The sequence below is a fragment of the Pieris brassicae genome, chromosome 9 (genome assembly GCF_905147105.1).
Source record: "Pieris brassicae chromosome 9, ilPieBrab1.1, whole genome shotgun sequence".
Taxonomy (NCBI): Eukaryota; Metazoa; Arthropoda; class Insecta; order Lepidoptera; family Pieridae; genus Pieris; species Pieris brassicae.
Window position 1 is genome coordinate 1,338,897 of NC_059673.1, and position 13,113 is coordinate 1,352,009.

Genomic DNA, 13,113 nt, shown 5'->3' on the forward strand with positions numbered 1-13,113 from the left:
TCGATAGTGTCGAAGTTTGCATTCAGTAGGCTTTGTCAACGGGGATCTGTGCAACAGACTGGACCACGCAAGCCTCGCCGTCGCACCTATGATATACCTATATACCAGATAATCATTTATCATATGAATACTATTCCAGTATAAATTAATAAAGCTTTAATATAGCATGCCTCTACGCTTACATTTTTATCAAGATGCGCAGAAGTCGTTTTTAAGTATTTTCATATAAAGATTACAAATGCCAATAATCGTCCACCATGCAAAACCTCGCCAAGTAACGAACCTGAATGTGTTCTGTCAACATAATTATTAATTCTGAGTCATTTGTAGGTTACCACAATCACACACATAAAAACAGTTCTATAAAAAAAAACAATGGCGCTACAACCTTTTTAGGTCTGGACCTCAGATTTCTGTATCTGTTTCATGATCATTTGTTAATCTAATAAGCAAGTAGGTGATCAGCCTTCTGTGCCTGACGCACGCCGTCCACTTTTTGGGTCTACGGCACCCTGGTTTTCTTACGATGTTTTCCTTCACCGTTCGAGCGAGTGTTAAATGAGCACATAGAAAGAAAATCCAGCCAGTGCACAGCCGGGGATCGAAGTTACGTCCTCAGGGATGAAAGTCGCACGTTGTAGCCACTAGGCCAACACTGCTCAACAGTTATATATTAAGTTTAATACATTTTTAACCTACTTAGTAAGAGTATACTTTTAACGTTGGCAGCATTTATTCGTTAAGCGAGGAGAAGACCTCAGACCTCAGACCAGGTGGGTCTGAGGTCACTGTATCTATCAGTTGCAACTTAAACTTGCAACGTACATCTTTAAGCGCCTGTGCTATGAGTCTCTACTCCAGAGGGAACAAAATCAATGTTGATGGAAAGATTGATATTGGAACCGTTTATTATTTCCCACTATTGCGGCTGTGCCAGTCTTTTTGCTTATGCGAGAGAGGTGGGGCTAACGTGTCCACGCATATATAATACAAGTAAAATTACGTAAGGAATTAAAAAAACTAATAAATGATATGGATAATACTAGGCAAGTACTATACGTATACTAGGAAAAGTCCGATACTAGGCAGAATATTTTCATGTAGCGTACATCACTACTCTCCGTCACTAATATAATATGTGATGGATATCAAGATGTTTGATAAATTAATTAAAACGAAGAGCGCTGCTGATGAGATTTAGACAAATTGAATCTTTTGATTGGCCTCGCTGGTTTCTGATATTAATTACATTACTAATGGCTTGACAGTTTAAGGGTTTTGTATTTTCTTAATATTGTTATATCTAGACATAATTATACAAAGAAAAGAAGTAAAAAAATGTGTGAAACTTCTTTATGACCTTATTTTTCGAAGAATGATCTACTATATGCAACTTTACAGAATTTGATTAAATAAAGTTAAATTAGATATAGTTTAACTAATGGCTTTTATTATCATAGACATGAATACAAATAATACAATTATCTCATTTTATCTTATTACTACTAAGATTATTAGAGAATTTCATTAATTGTAATAGGTTTATTACTATCATTGTTATCGTTCGGCTTAATAATGGCTTCGAATCTCTTCGAATCAACCGTGGTAAGGACAAGAAAAAGATAGCGCGTAACGGAAAAATGTGACGGTAATTTTTCCAACGCCGATAAATAAGTTTCACTTCAAAAACTTTATTGTACATTATTAAAAGAGATATTTAGGTAAACAGAGCACTAGAGACATCCATGAGTCGTTTTTGACGATACTTACATGACATCGTGCAGCGGTAACGAATACCGAGCTGCTTGGAGTGTGGTGCATATGCGGACACGGCACAACATACGTTGGAGGATTGACCACAGTGGCCAGCTACGTTATAACCTTTGTATGAACCTTGCACCACCTTGCGTTGCCCAAAAATGGTCGGCGGAGACGAGGTATGGAATGCAGTGGTACCCTTCTATGTGTGTGTTATTTACAATCAATTTAACATCTTTTCTATTGACATTTTTTTATAAAACAAAACGGGTAGGAGGCTCACCTGATGTTAAGTGATACCGCCGTCTATGGACACTGAATGCCACAGGGCTCGCGAGTGCGCTGCCGGCCTTTTATTCGTTATTTTGAGTTAAGTTGAGCAAGTAATGCTACAGAAGAAGAGCCTTTGTAACGCGGTGTTGCAGGTACTACTTGAAGTTTTAGTGGGTATTGCACCCAGTCTCTGAATAGCAGAAGTTCAGGTGTGGGTCGAGTCTCACAAACCTGCAACTTTTGGAGGCAGATGCGCAAATGCATTTACCGTATATCAAAAGTACGGATTCCCTGTGTCGAGGGCAGCTAGTTTTTTGACATGGTACTAGACAATAAATTCATAAGACGTTTTATAAATAAAATATAACAGTATTGGCTTTTGTTAACATAGCTTTGAAAGAAAACTATTAAATAAACTATAATACTTTCCGTTTCTGCATAGGAGAGGTTGAGAAGGTGTTGTTTAAGATTGTTATTGAATGTATAAAGTTTTGAAATAAGTGAAAATTTTGGTTTTAAGAAAGTGTTTAAAGAAAGGGCCTCTGAAGGAGAAAAAGCGTTGGGCAAAGAGCGTTTTTTGGCTAGCTTATATGAAGGTTTGCGTTGTGTGTGATGTGGTGTGGTTAGTGTTCGGTTACAAAAAGTCTGCATATTGCTATGTATGTCTAATCGTTAAAAGTTTATAATCTTCATTACACCGATTACTTTTTTTATGACTGGGAACGGAACTGACATGCCTTAGGCCTGATTCAGGCACTGAAGGCTGACCATTAACAAATGGAAATTATCACGAAACAGTTAGAGAATTTTTTCCCGGTTTGCCACGGGTTTTACGAAGAAAATACTCTTTTAAATGCCTAGTAAAAGTTTCTTTTTCGTTTAAAGCTTTCATTATTTCAAACAACGGTCGGAAATAAAATGCATGCATGTCAATATACCTCTGAGGTGAAATAAAATAGATATTTCATTCAGGGGCCGATCGTAAAACGACGATAAAAAGAAATTGAAATCTATTCTCTAGATTCTAGTTTTCAACTGATTTAGAAAGTATGTTTTTATGCCAGTCTTAAAGGAATTGGAAGTAGCTTGACGAGGCCTATGTGGAGACAAAGATTGCGTAATTATTTATTTATAGTTGCATATAGAGGAATATAATACAATTCACATTATTGAATGACAACTGTATTATATTGCAATTGCAACTGGCGGCCTTATCGCTTTATAGCGTTCTGTTCCAGCGCAAGAAGTGAATACATAAGACATTTAGTTATTTAAACAAAAGTAATGGAACAAAACAAAGAAATTAAAACATTTGTAAACAGGACAATATTTAAAAAAGGGACAAAAGAAAAATTGCACATTAATCACGCAATTTTAGATCAATTAGTACGAAAGTTAGGGATACGATGTGAACAGGTTATGCTTGAGTAGAGATTTAAAGGAAGAGGGAGGAGTTAAGCAAATAGCGACGGGAAGTGAACCATAGCCTCACTGCAGATACCTTAAAGGATTCGCCCAGAAAGGAAAATACGAGATGAAATTTCAAGGATCATAAAAGTAAAAGGTAAGGAGAAAAGATCGTAAGCTCCCAAAAATTTTAAATCGCTTTTATGATAGGAATGAGATTGGGGATTGAACAGGATGGAATATAAGTATAATATGAAGCTAACAAAATGACCACAAAATATATTTCTTATGGATAAATTAAAATTTAAGTAGGCTCCTGGTGAACCCCAGAGCTGGTGCCTCGTTTAACGGATAAGTATCGCAGTACAGCGAGGAAAACACCAGCTCTGGGATCACCAGTCAACTCAAATCTTCAATTAGCACCTGTGCACTTGGAAAAAGAAAATATATTTATATCAAAGTGGTTTGAAATCGGAACTAAGATGGCTGACTTTTACTGACCCCTCGTTTGTCTCAACTATCTTCCACCACTATCTTAATGTATTCAACAAATTCTAGTAACAATTAATCTAGGAAACAAACAAGGTTTTGCTTCCGTTTGTGTAAGCCTCTAATAACTATTGCATATAAAGACATAACGTATTATCTATATATTCAACTACATTCAAAATCTGTTATAACGACATGGCAGGGACTTCTAATTGGTCGTAAAAACCGATAGTCGTAACAGCCTATGACGTTGTTGTTAAGTACCTTATACCCGCCGGGACCTTTGATTTTGGTCAATGTAACCGGTATGTTTTAAACGATGTCGTCGTAAATGGTTTTGACTGTAATTCAAGTTTATATTACGGTTCTGGAGAGCAGTGTTGACCGAGTGTCATCAGCTTGCGATTCTCATCCCCGAGGTCATTGGTTCGCTACCCGGCTTTCTGAGTCTTTGGTTCTATATTCGTATTTAACATTCACTCGGACAGTAAAGGAAAACGTGAAGAAATGCTTGGCTTTGACTCATAAAGTCGATGGCGCGGCGGGCGTTAGCACACGAGGCTAACTTGCCTATTAGATTGACATATGATCAAGAGACAGATACAGATATGTTAGGTATCCTTAACAAATATATCGCCACTAATAATTATGGATAATAATAATCCACTTGTGTTACAACTCTACATGGGGCATATTGTATCCGTTTGTGGTAATTTTTAGATCATGGACAGTTTTCTGTCTGACGTGCCTTTCTCACGGACACAGTTGCGGACACAGACTAACAGTCCATTGGAGCACAGCAGACATCCGAGCTCCGGGATGAGAGTCACACTGAAGCCTCTAGGTCCACAGTGTTTATAATTAAATGATGTTATATACACGAAGATTCTGGGTTTGATTTCCAGCGGAACAAGTTTGAAACCACAAGAGGCTTATTACCTTGTTGATTGCTTGATCTAAAACAAATTATTGTTTCATTAAAATAGAAACTAGAGGGGGTAAGACACTTGTAGCATCATATAATCATTCTATAACATAGACTTTTTATTAATTATAAATTTCAAAATTACAAAAAAGTCGTTGAAAAACTTCAACCCTTACAGTACTACACCCTTTGATTTATTTAATTTAACGCCAAAAGTGTTCATTTATCGCCAATACATCGAAAATGAATTTAAATACCTCCGTAAATGGCCTGAAAATTGGTTTTACGGCGAGATTGAGGCCGTTTTTACACCGAATTGTAAAGTTAACAACCTCCAGTAACAAAATAAATATTAATTAAAATAAGGCTTTGAGGAATTTTGTGTAGATGAACTTCGATGTATTTTGAATGAGATCGTAATTAACTATTTGACATATCTAGCGCTGACATATTCTAACAAAAAGTCGAATATTTTTAAATATAATATACTTAATTAATCAAAGTATGAACCATTGTTTTCTATGCACTTTTGCCCTCTCATAGGTAGTTCATTGATCCCTTTACTAAAAAAACAGTCGGACGGGAATCAATAAAATCTGTGAAGGCGATTTGGACTGTCCCATCAGAGTTAATTTTTTTCCCTTGCAAGAAGTTGTCCAAATTTTGAAAAAAATGGTAATCTGTTGGAGCAAGGTCCGGGGAGTACGGAGGATGTCTTAGACGTTCCAATTGAAGCTCTTCTAATTTGGTAGCCGTCTGTATATATATATATATATTTAAATGTATGTCAACAAGTGGATGCATAAAGGTATTATTATTATTAATATTAAAAGCCCGCGCGAGAAAATCAATTTAGTCTAGCGTAAAATACCACCTTCACCGGAGAAGGCCTCGTGTTTCTCTCACTGGTGTATACTGTAGTGTATCTTCCATCCCGCCCTTCAGGCAAGTGTGCACGATCCAAGTCGAAGTCCAAGTCTCGCAGGAGATGCACTTGTCGGAATAATCAAATTTCTAGATGGAGCTACGCTCGCCAAATAGCTGATGTCACCAGAGTTGATCTCGCCTTTCAGGCCAACGGGAAAGAACCAGTGGAAGAAAATAGACCATACATTTTTATATATAGGGCAAGCGAGCCTACGGGACGGTCATCGCAGCAGCTCATAAACAGCCATTCTAGTGGGTGCATTGCTGGCCTTTGAGTGAGGAGTACAGCTTTGAATAGCTGGAAGTTGTGTCTCTCAAGGAACACCCCTACCAGGAGTAGATACCACGGTTCATGAAGTTTGGCATTGATAGGGCTCGTACGGTTGATTTGATGCAGGAGTTCAACCCAAACAATTCTTTAGAATACGCAAACACACGCAATGACTCTGCGTAAAAAGAGAGAGAACCAAGCCGATCAGTAATACTTTGGTGATTGACAATTCGACAAGCCCTTCAATGAATTTGGTCAAAGGAAGAAGCTGGTATTCGGGAGCACCAGTCCAGAGATACGAAGAGTATTCCATATGAAGTCGTACTTGAGCTTAAAACACATGCGATACGTTAAGAATATGCATAAGTTAAAATTGACCATATTGTACACATTTACTCACCGGTGTAATGAGGGTCTAAGGCTGTCTAGTCTCAAAAGGTTCTAATCTGAATAAATTATAGCGATGCTCATCTGTCTTTTTGGCTTCGGCCAAATTCAATTACAAAATTGAATCTCCGAAGAATATCTTTTGTAAAGTATTGTTAAAGACTCGTTGTGAATGGTTAGAGACTGGTGAAAATTGGCGTTATGAGAATTGCGATAACAGGAAAACTTTTTATATGTTTATTAAGTATAACATAGATGTTTAGAAATAGACTTCGGTACTGTAGTGATATTTTTAAATACTTAATTAATTAGAACATACTATAAAAACAGGATTTTTCTAGAGAGTATTTTTCAGTATTTAGAAAAAAATGGGGGGAAAAGAAACGTCGCACTAAACGGATCTAAATGTTTTTAACAAAAAAAAATCAAAACAAGAAACGTTCATCTTTGCTAATGAAAATTTAGCAGGCGTTAATTTCTAACAAAATGAAATCGACATAGGAAGTCTAGAAAAAGAAATCTCTGAGATATTTTTTTATAGTGTAATAATGTAATCGAGAACAGGGGTGTGATCACCTTCTTGTTTGACATATTATCATGAAACAGATACAGAAATCTAAGGCACAGACCTAAAAAGGTACAACCTTTGATCTTTTGATTTTTATTTTATAACAAGCCAGTTACTGGAGTTTTTTTCGTGTATCACTCCATTACACAGTTTTCTTAAGCCTCTTAACATTTATTTTCAACAAAATCATTAAATTTATATATACTAATGTGATGTATAGTTCTACAATACTTCACCGATAATTCTTCAATTAAAAATATATTAAAAACCTTATTATTATTACTAATAATAACGAGCAACTTTGTTAATTCAGTCACAGTACAAACAAATAGAAAATATTTATTTTGTTACACGTGTCGCTTGATACCCAAGTTGGAGTATGTGGTACATCCAGAAGTTTCCATCATATCCATGTACACTGGACACGTTAAATGCTCATGAGGTTTAAATTATCAATATACACTTGATCGTGTATTTTTATTACGATAGTTATAATAATAATAACCTTTCGTTACGATACTTTTACATTTAAACACGTTTCTATTTCAATCTTATTTTAGGTGTATCCTTTTTCAAAGGACTCCAAATCCCATCATTGTTCTCTCGTCTTAAATTTGGTCTATTCACCTTCTAAGTTGTCTTCCTCGTTTCCGGTTGCTGCACCTTACCTACGATATTTCACCAATCATTGGTCCTAAAGGTATGCTAATATGCACGCTGTGTATACATAAATAGTTGCAAAAGTCAAACGTCAAAGACAGTCCATAACTTAATAAGTTCTATCCTCAAACTACGAATATTTGAACTAAACTCGGGCCAGGTATTTCCAGTAGGTAAATAGAACTTTGAAAAGTTCCATATTTAAATGTTAATTCTTTATAAGGATTACAAGCACCTACGTAACTTAAAAGCTCCTTCCTTATGTTCTAATTTCCGGGAATTATTTCGCACACAGAAAGATATGCATCAGTGAACATATTCTTGCGAAATCTGTACGTAATCTTTAAATTAAACCGTAAAAATATGCTTTAGCTTGGGTGTAAATAAGAAAGGCAAAAACAAATATCATATATGTATGTATACCTAAATCCTTATACATATTCTTACGAAGACCGGTTTACTGAAATGTTTGCTCTATTTTTCCATAAGGTAGAAACGTTTTCAGTAAGCTGTAATGTGATTTATGGCCGTTTCAGGAGAGGCTCTATCACATATTAGAAAATTGTAGTATGCGTAATGTTTGTCGTTTTCAGGAGACTCAAACATTTTTTCAGGCCGTATCAGAACATGTGTAGTCGTACAGTTTTCAGGATTTTTTTGAGCCAGTTATACCACTTCGATGAAGGAATAATCTAGACCGAATTTTCTGGTGGAATAAGGATGGAACGATACGCGAAAGCGAGGGAAGATCGGAACTTTATCGAAGCCAGACTGAACACTCTAGAACGCCATAGGACAAGGACGGAGGAATGTACGATAATGAGAAATAGAACTGCCTTAAGAAACGCTCAGTTGTCGAGCGACGGTCGTCGAGGATGGAATATCCTATTACTCCTCAACGTCCGATGGTGACACTCAGCTGAAGGTCCAAACAACTCCTATGAACATTCTCCGTCGTAAATTCGGGAGAAGATGAAGATAGACGTCTATTTGTTACTACGTTTATTATGACAGAAGAAACACATTTTTTAATCCAGTCAAACGACCGTTGATTTTTATTGTTGCAATTCTACTATTTTATAAGAATCATTATATACCTTGAATCGATTTGTTTTGTTATTATTTAATTGTTTCATTCGTTAACGAATATTGTTACGACCAATCAGAGCTGAGCAAATGCCTCAAGTGGGGTTTAAGCGCCATCTTGACTTTGGACTGTTCAGGGAACGCAGGACTGTATTGATTGAGTATTCAGTAGAGCATTGTAGTGTTGAGAGGTGTTGAGGTGCCCTGAACCCGCTGCATAAGCTAAAGTGTTATTTGTATTGTTGAATCAATTAAAATTAAATATTTTACGATTATTAGCCGTGTCTTTTTTGTCACACCACCCACGAACAAATAACAATATTATTATCGATGGAGTGTCGATATTTATGTTCCATACATTTCGGGGTTTCTGTGAGGAACATAGCTTCCTCATTCTAATGTTAGAATGTTCCGATTAGCCTCTATATAGTTATATTTAATCATTGTAATTCAAATAATCACTACCATGTAATGCTTTTAAGGTAAATTTTTAAAGGCAAGGCGAGTGTTTAAACTAGGCATGCATACGATACCGATATACGCTATACTTTGGATTGCCGATATTTTAATTGCCGATGCAACTTATATATAATAATACTTATATACTAATACTTTTAAAATTTTGCACTTTTAAAAAGTAATGTAAACGGCATTTTCTTGATCTAATTCATTGCAAACGAGGCACGGACTATCTGCCCGGGGAAACCCCGCGTTTTATTTAGTTTGTTGTCTCTGGCTTTGGCCCTCGCGTATTCCATTTCACTAGACACTTTAGTTGGTTGTCAACTGCTATCGCGCGATACCAAATGAAATAAATTATAAAGATTATTTATTTTGATTTAATTATTACTCTTAATTATTATTTTAATAACTAACTTTAACCCATTTTACTATATTTTACCTTAATTTAATTTCAATTCTATAAGTATAGCTATTGGTATCGTATCGGCGAAAAGGCGTATTGATGCATCACTAATTTAAACCATGAGTTTGATAACAATTAATAACTGAAATTATTATAAAATAAATTTGACATTTGCTTGCCTACTTTTATATGGTTGATTGTGCGGATATTATATAATTAATCGATCTAAATCTAGCTTTATTAACAAATAAGATTGTTATTAAATAACGTTCCTTTATTTGACTACTAAATGATTTACATAATATATTCAAACTCAACTTATTCCGTTTGCTAAATAAATAGAATTATCCGTACATATCGAGAGTTTGATAAATATTTAAGACAATGTTTGCTCGAGATTGCTTTGTTCCGAAATCCTTTTGTCTCGAAATTCTAAGTAATTTTTATTTCTACGTATTATAATTCTTAAAGCCTACTTGACTTGAGAGTCTTTTGCGCTTTAACAGTTCTTTACTCGTTTAAGAACTCCTTAGAAAACGAAAAATATATTTAAGTTATTGAAGAGCTGATCAATGTAAATTTATTGTTTTATATACCTTAATATTATAATCATATTAAATATCTATTTTTTTTTTTTTTTTTTTTTTTTTATAAAATAGGGGGCAAACGGGCAGGAGGCTCACCTGATGTTAAGTGATACCGCCGCCCATGGACACTCTCAATGCCAGAGGGCTCGCGAGTGCGTTGCCGGCCTTTTAAGAATTTGTACGCTCTTTTCTTGAAGGACCCTAAGTCGAATTGGTTCGGAAATACTTCAGTGGGCAGCTGGTTCCACATAGCGGTGGTGCGCGGCAAAAATTGCCTTGAGAAACGCTCAGTCGTGGAACGTCGGACGTCGAGGTGATACGGGTGGAATTTTGTATTTTGCCTCGACGTCCGATGCTGAAACTCAGCTGCAGGTATTAATCCGAACAACTCCTCTGAACACTCTCCATGGTAAATGCGGTAGAAGATGCAGAGTGACCCCACATCTCTACGCAACGCCAAAGGATCGAGCCGCTCGGAGAGGGATTGGTCATCGACGATTCGAACCGCTCTTCGTTGGATACGGTCAAGTGGAAGGAGCTGGTACTGGGGAGCCCCCGCCCAGAGGTGAGAACAGTATTCCATGTGGGGCCGTATTTGCGCTTTATAGAGTTGCAAGCGGTGGCCCGGAGTGAAGTACCGTCTCGCCTTGCTGAGCACACCAAGCTTTTTGGAGGCTAATTTAGCCTTTCCCTCCAAATGACCGCGAAACTGAACGTCGTTCGATATGTCAACGCCAAGTATTCCGATGCTGGCTGTGGCTTCAAGAAGAGTGTTTTCGAAAAGAGGAGTAGCGACAAAGGGTATTTTTTTCGCGGAAAACGCGCAAACTTGTGTCTTCTTGGGGTTAAATTGGACTAGGTTTAGTCTACCCCAGTCCGAGACTCCACGTAAAAGAGTTTCGACTTCAGACACAAGTTTGTTCCGGTACACATCGACAACTGCCCGAGAAATACCTGCCCGGCCAGTGTAAAGAGTATCCCCAGTGCTGTCGTCCGCATAGCAATGAATGTTGCTAAGTTGCAACATGTCATTGATATGCAGAAGAAACAGGGTCGGGGACAGAACACAGCCTTGTGGGACCCCAGCATTCACGGGTTTAAGGTCGGAACATGCTCCGTCGACGACGACCTTGATGCTCCGATCGGCTAGAAAGCTGGAGATCCAGTCGCATAATTTCTCAGGAAGCCCGTAGGCTGGTAGCTTCGAGAGCAGTGCTTTGTGCCACACCCGATCGAAGGCTTTCGCTATGTCCAAACTAACCGCTAGTGCCTCCCCCTTGGACTCAATTGCCTCTGCCCATCTATGAGTAAGGTATACTAGAAGGTCACCAGCTGAACGACCACGACGAAAGCCGTACTGATAGTCGCTAATCAGCTGGTGGCCCTCTAGATAACTCAAGAGCTGGCCATTAATAATGGATTCCATTATTTTGGAGAACAAGGAGGTTATTGCGATTGGGCGATAGTTGGATGGATCAGTGCGATCGCCTTTTTTAGGGATCGGATGTATCGAAGCGGTCTTCCAGCACTTCGGGACAGTGCCGAGCGAGTACAGGTACCGGAAAAGGCGCGTCAGGACCGGAGCCAACTCAGGAGCACATGTACGCAGCACAATTGGAGGGATACCATCCGGCCCGCTCGACTTATGAATGTCCAAGGAAGATAGTGCTCTGCGAACAGCACGTTGCTGGAATGTGATTTCCGGCATTGAGTTATCACACCGCGAAATCGCCGGTGGTGATCTCCCCCGGTCATCCAAAGTCGAGTTGGACGCAAAGAGACAGCCCAAGAGGTCGGCCTTCTCCTTCGCAGTGTGGGCGAGCGAGTCATCCTCTCTGTGCAGCGGTGGTATCGATGGCTGACAAAAATTCCCTTGTACAGCTTTGGCGAGAGACCAGAAGGCTCGGGTCCCAGAAGGGAGTTGGGCCAATCTCTCGCCAAATCTGGCGATGTGCTCTGACTTTGCCTTAGCGATTTCCCGTTTGAAGGACCTGGAGGCTGAGTTATATGCTTTTTTATGTTCGCTGGTATTGGCATCACGAGATATCGCCGCTTCCGCCCATGCATTAAAGCATTCTCGCTTTCGACGCGATGCCGCCTTGCAAGAACGCTTAAACCAGGGCTGTGACCTGCCACCGATCGGCACCGCAGAGAATGGAATAAAAAGTTCCATGCCCTGCAGAACCACTTCGGCGACTGAGGCAGCGACGGAATCTGGAGCTTCCGACGAAAAGCACATAGGCCCCCAAGGGTAGGACGCAAAGAAAGACCGCATCCCATCCCAATCTGCTGACCGATAGTGCCAAATACGACGACAACCCGAAAAACGGGGCCGAGGAGGGCGCGTAGTAGGCACAGTACTCCGGACCACACAATGATCCGATGAACCCAATGGCGGGTCAACAGAGACTTGATAGGTCTCCGGATGTGAGGTCAGCAGAAGGTCCAACAAAGAGGGTTTATGACCATCCACATCTGGTATTCGCGTAATCGCAGGGACCATTTGTGACAGGTCGTAAGCTAAAGCAAAGTCGTGAAAGGATCTTCCCGCGTGATCGGTGGTTTCCGAACCGAGCCAATCGGCATGGTGAGCGTTAAAATCGCCAAGTATCACGATTTCAGCGGTAGGAACCCCTTCGAGCAGGGAATCTGTAGCCATTTGGATGTGCTCAATGAGTCGCTCAGTTTCGGTATTTCCGCTATGGGACCTATACAGGCATGCGTAGAATCGCGGGTGGTCATCGCAGTCTACGCGCAGCCAGAGGCTAGATAGGTCCCTTCCTTCAAGCGACCCGAGGCGACGAGAACAGATATCCTCTCTGACGTACACGCAAACTCCCGCCCGCGGCACAAATGAATGTATTAATTAATGAAATAAAAATAACCTGTATATGATAGAGGATCTCTGTC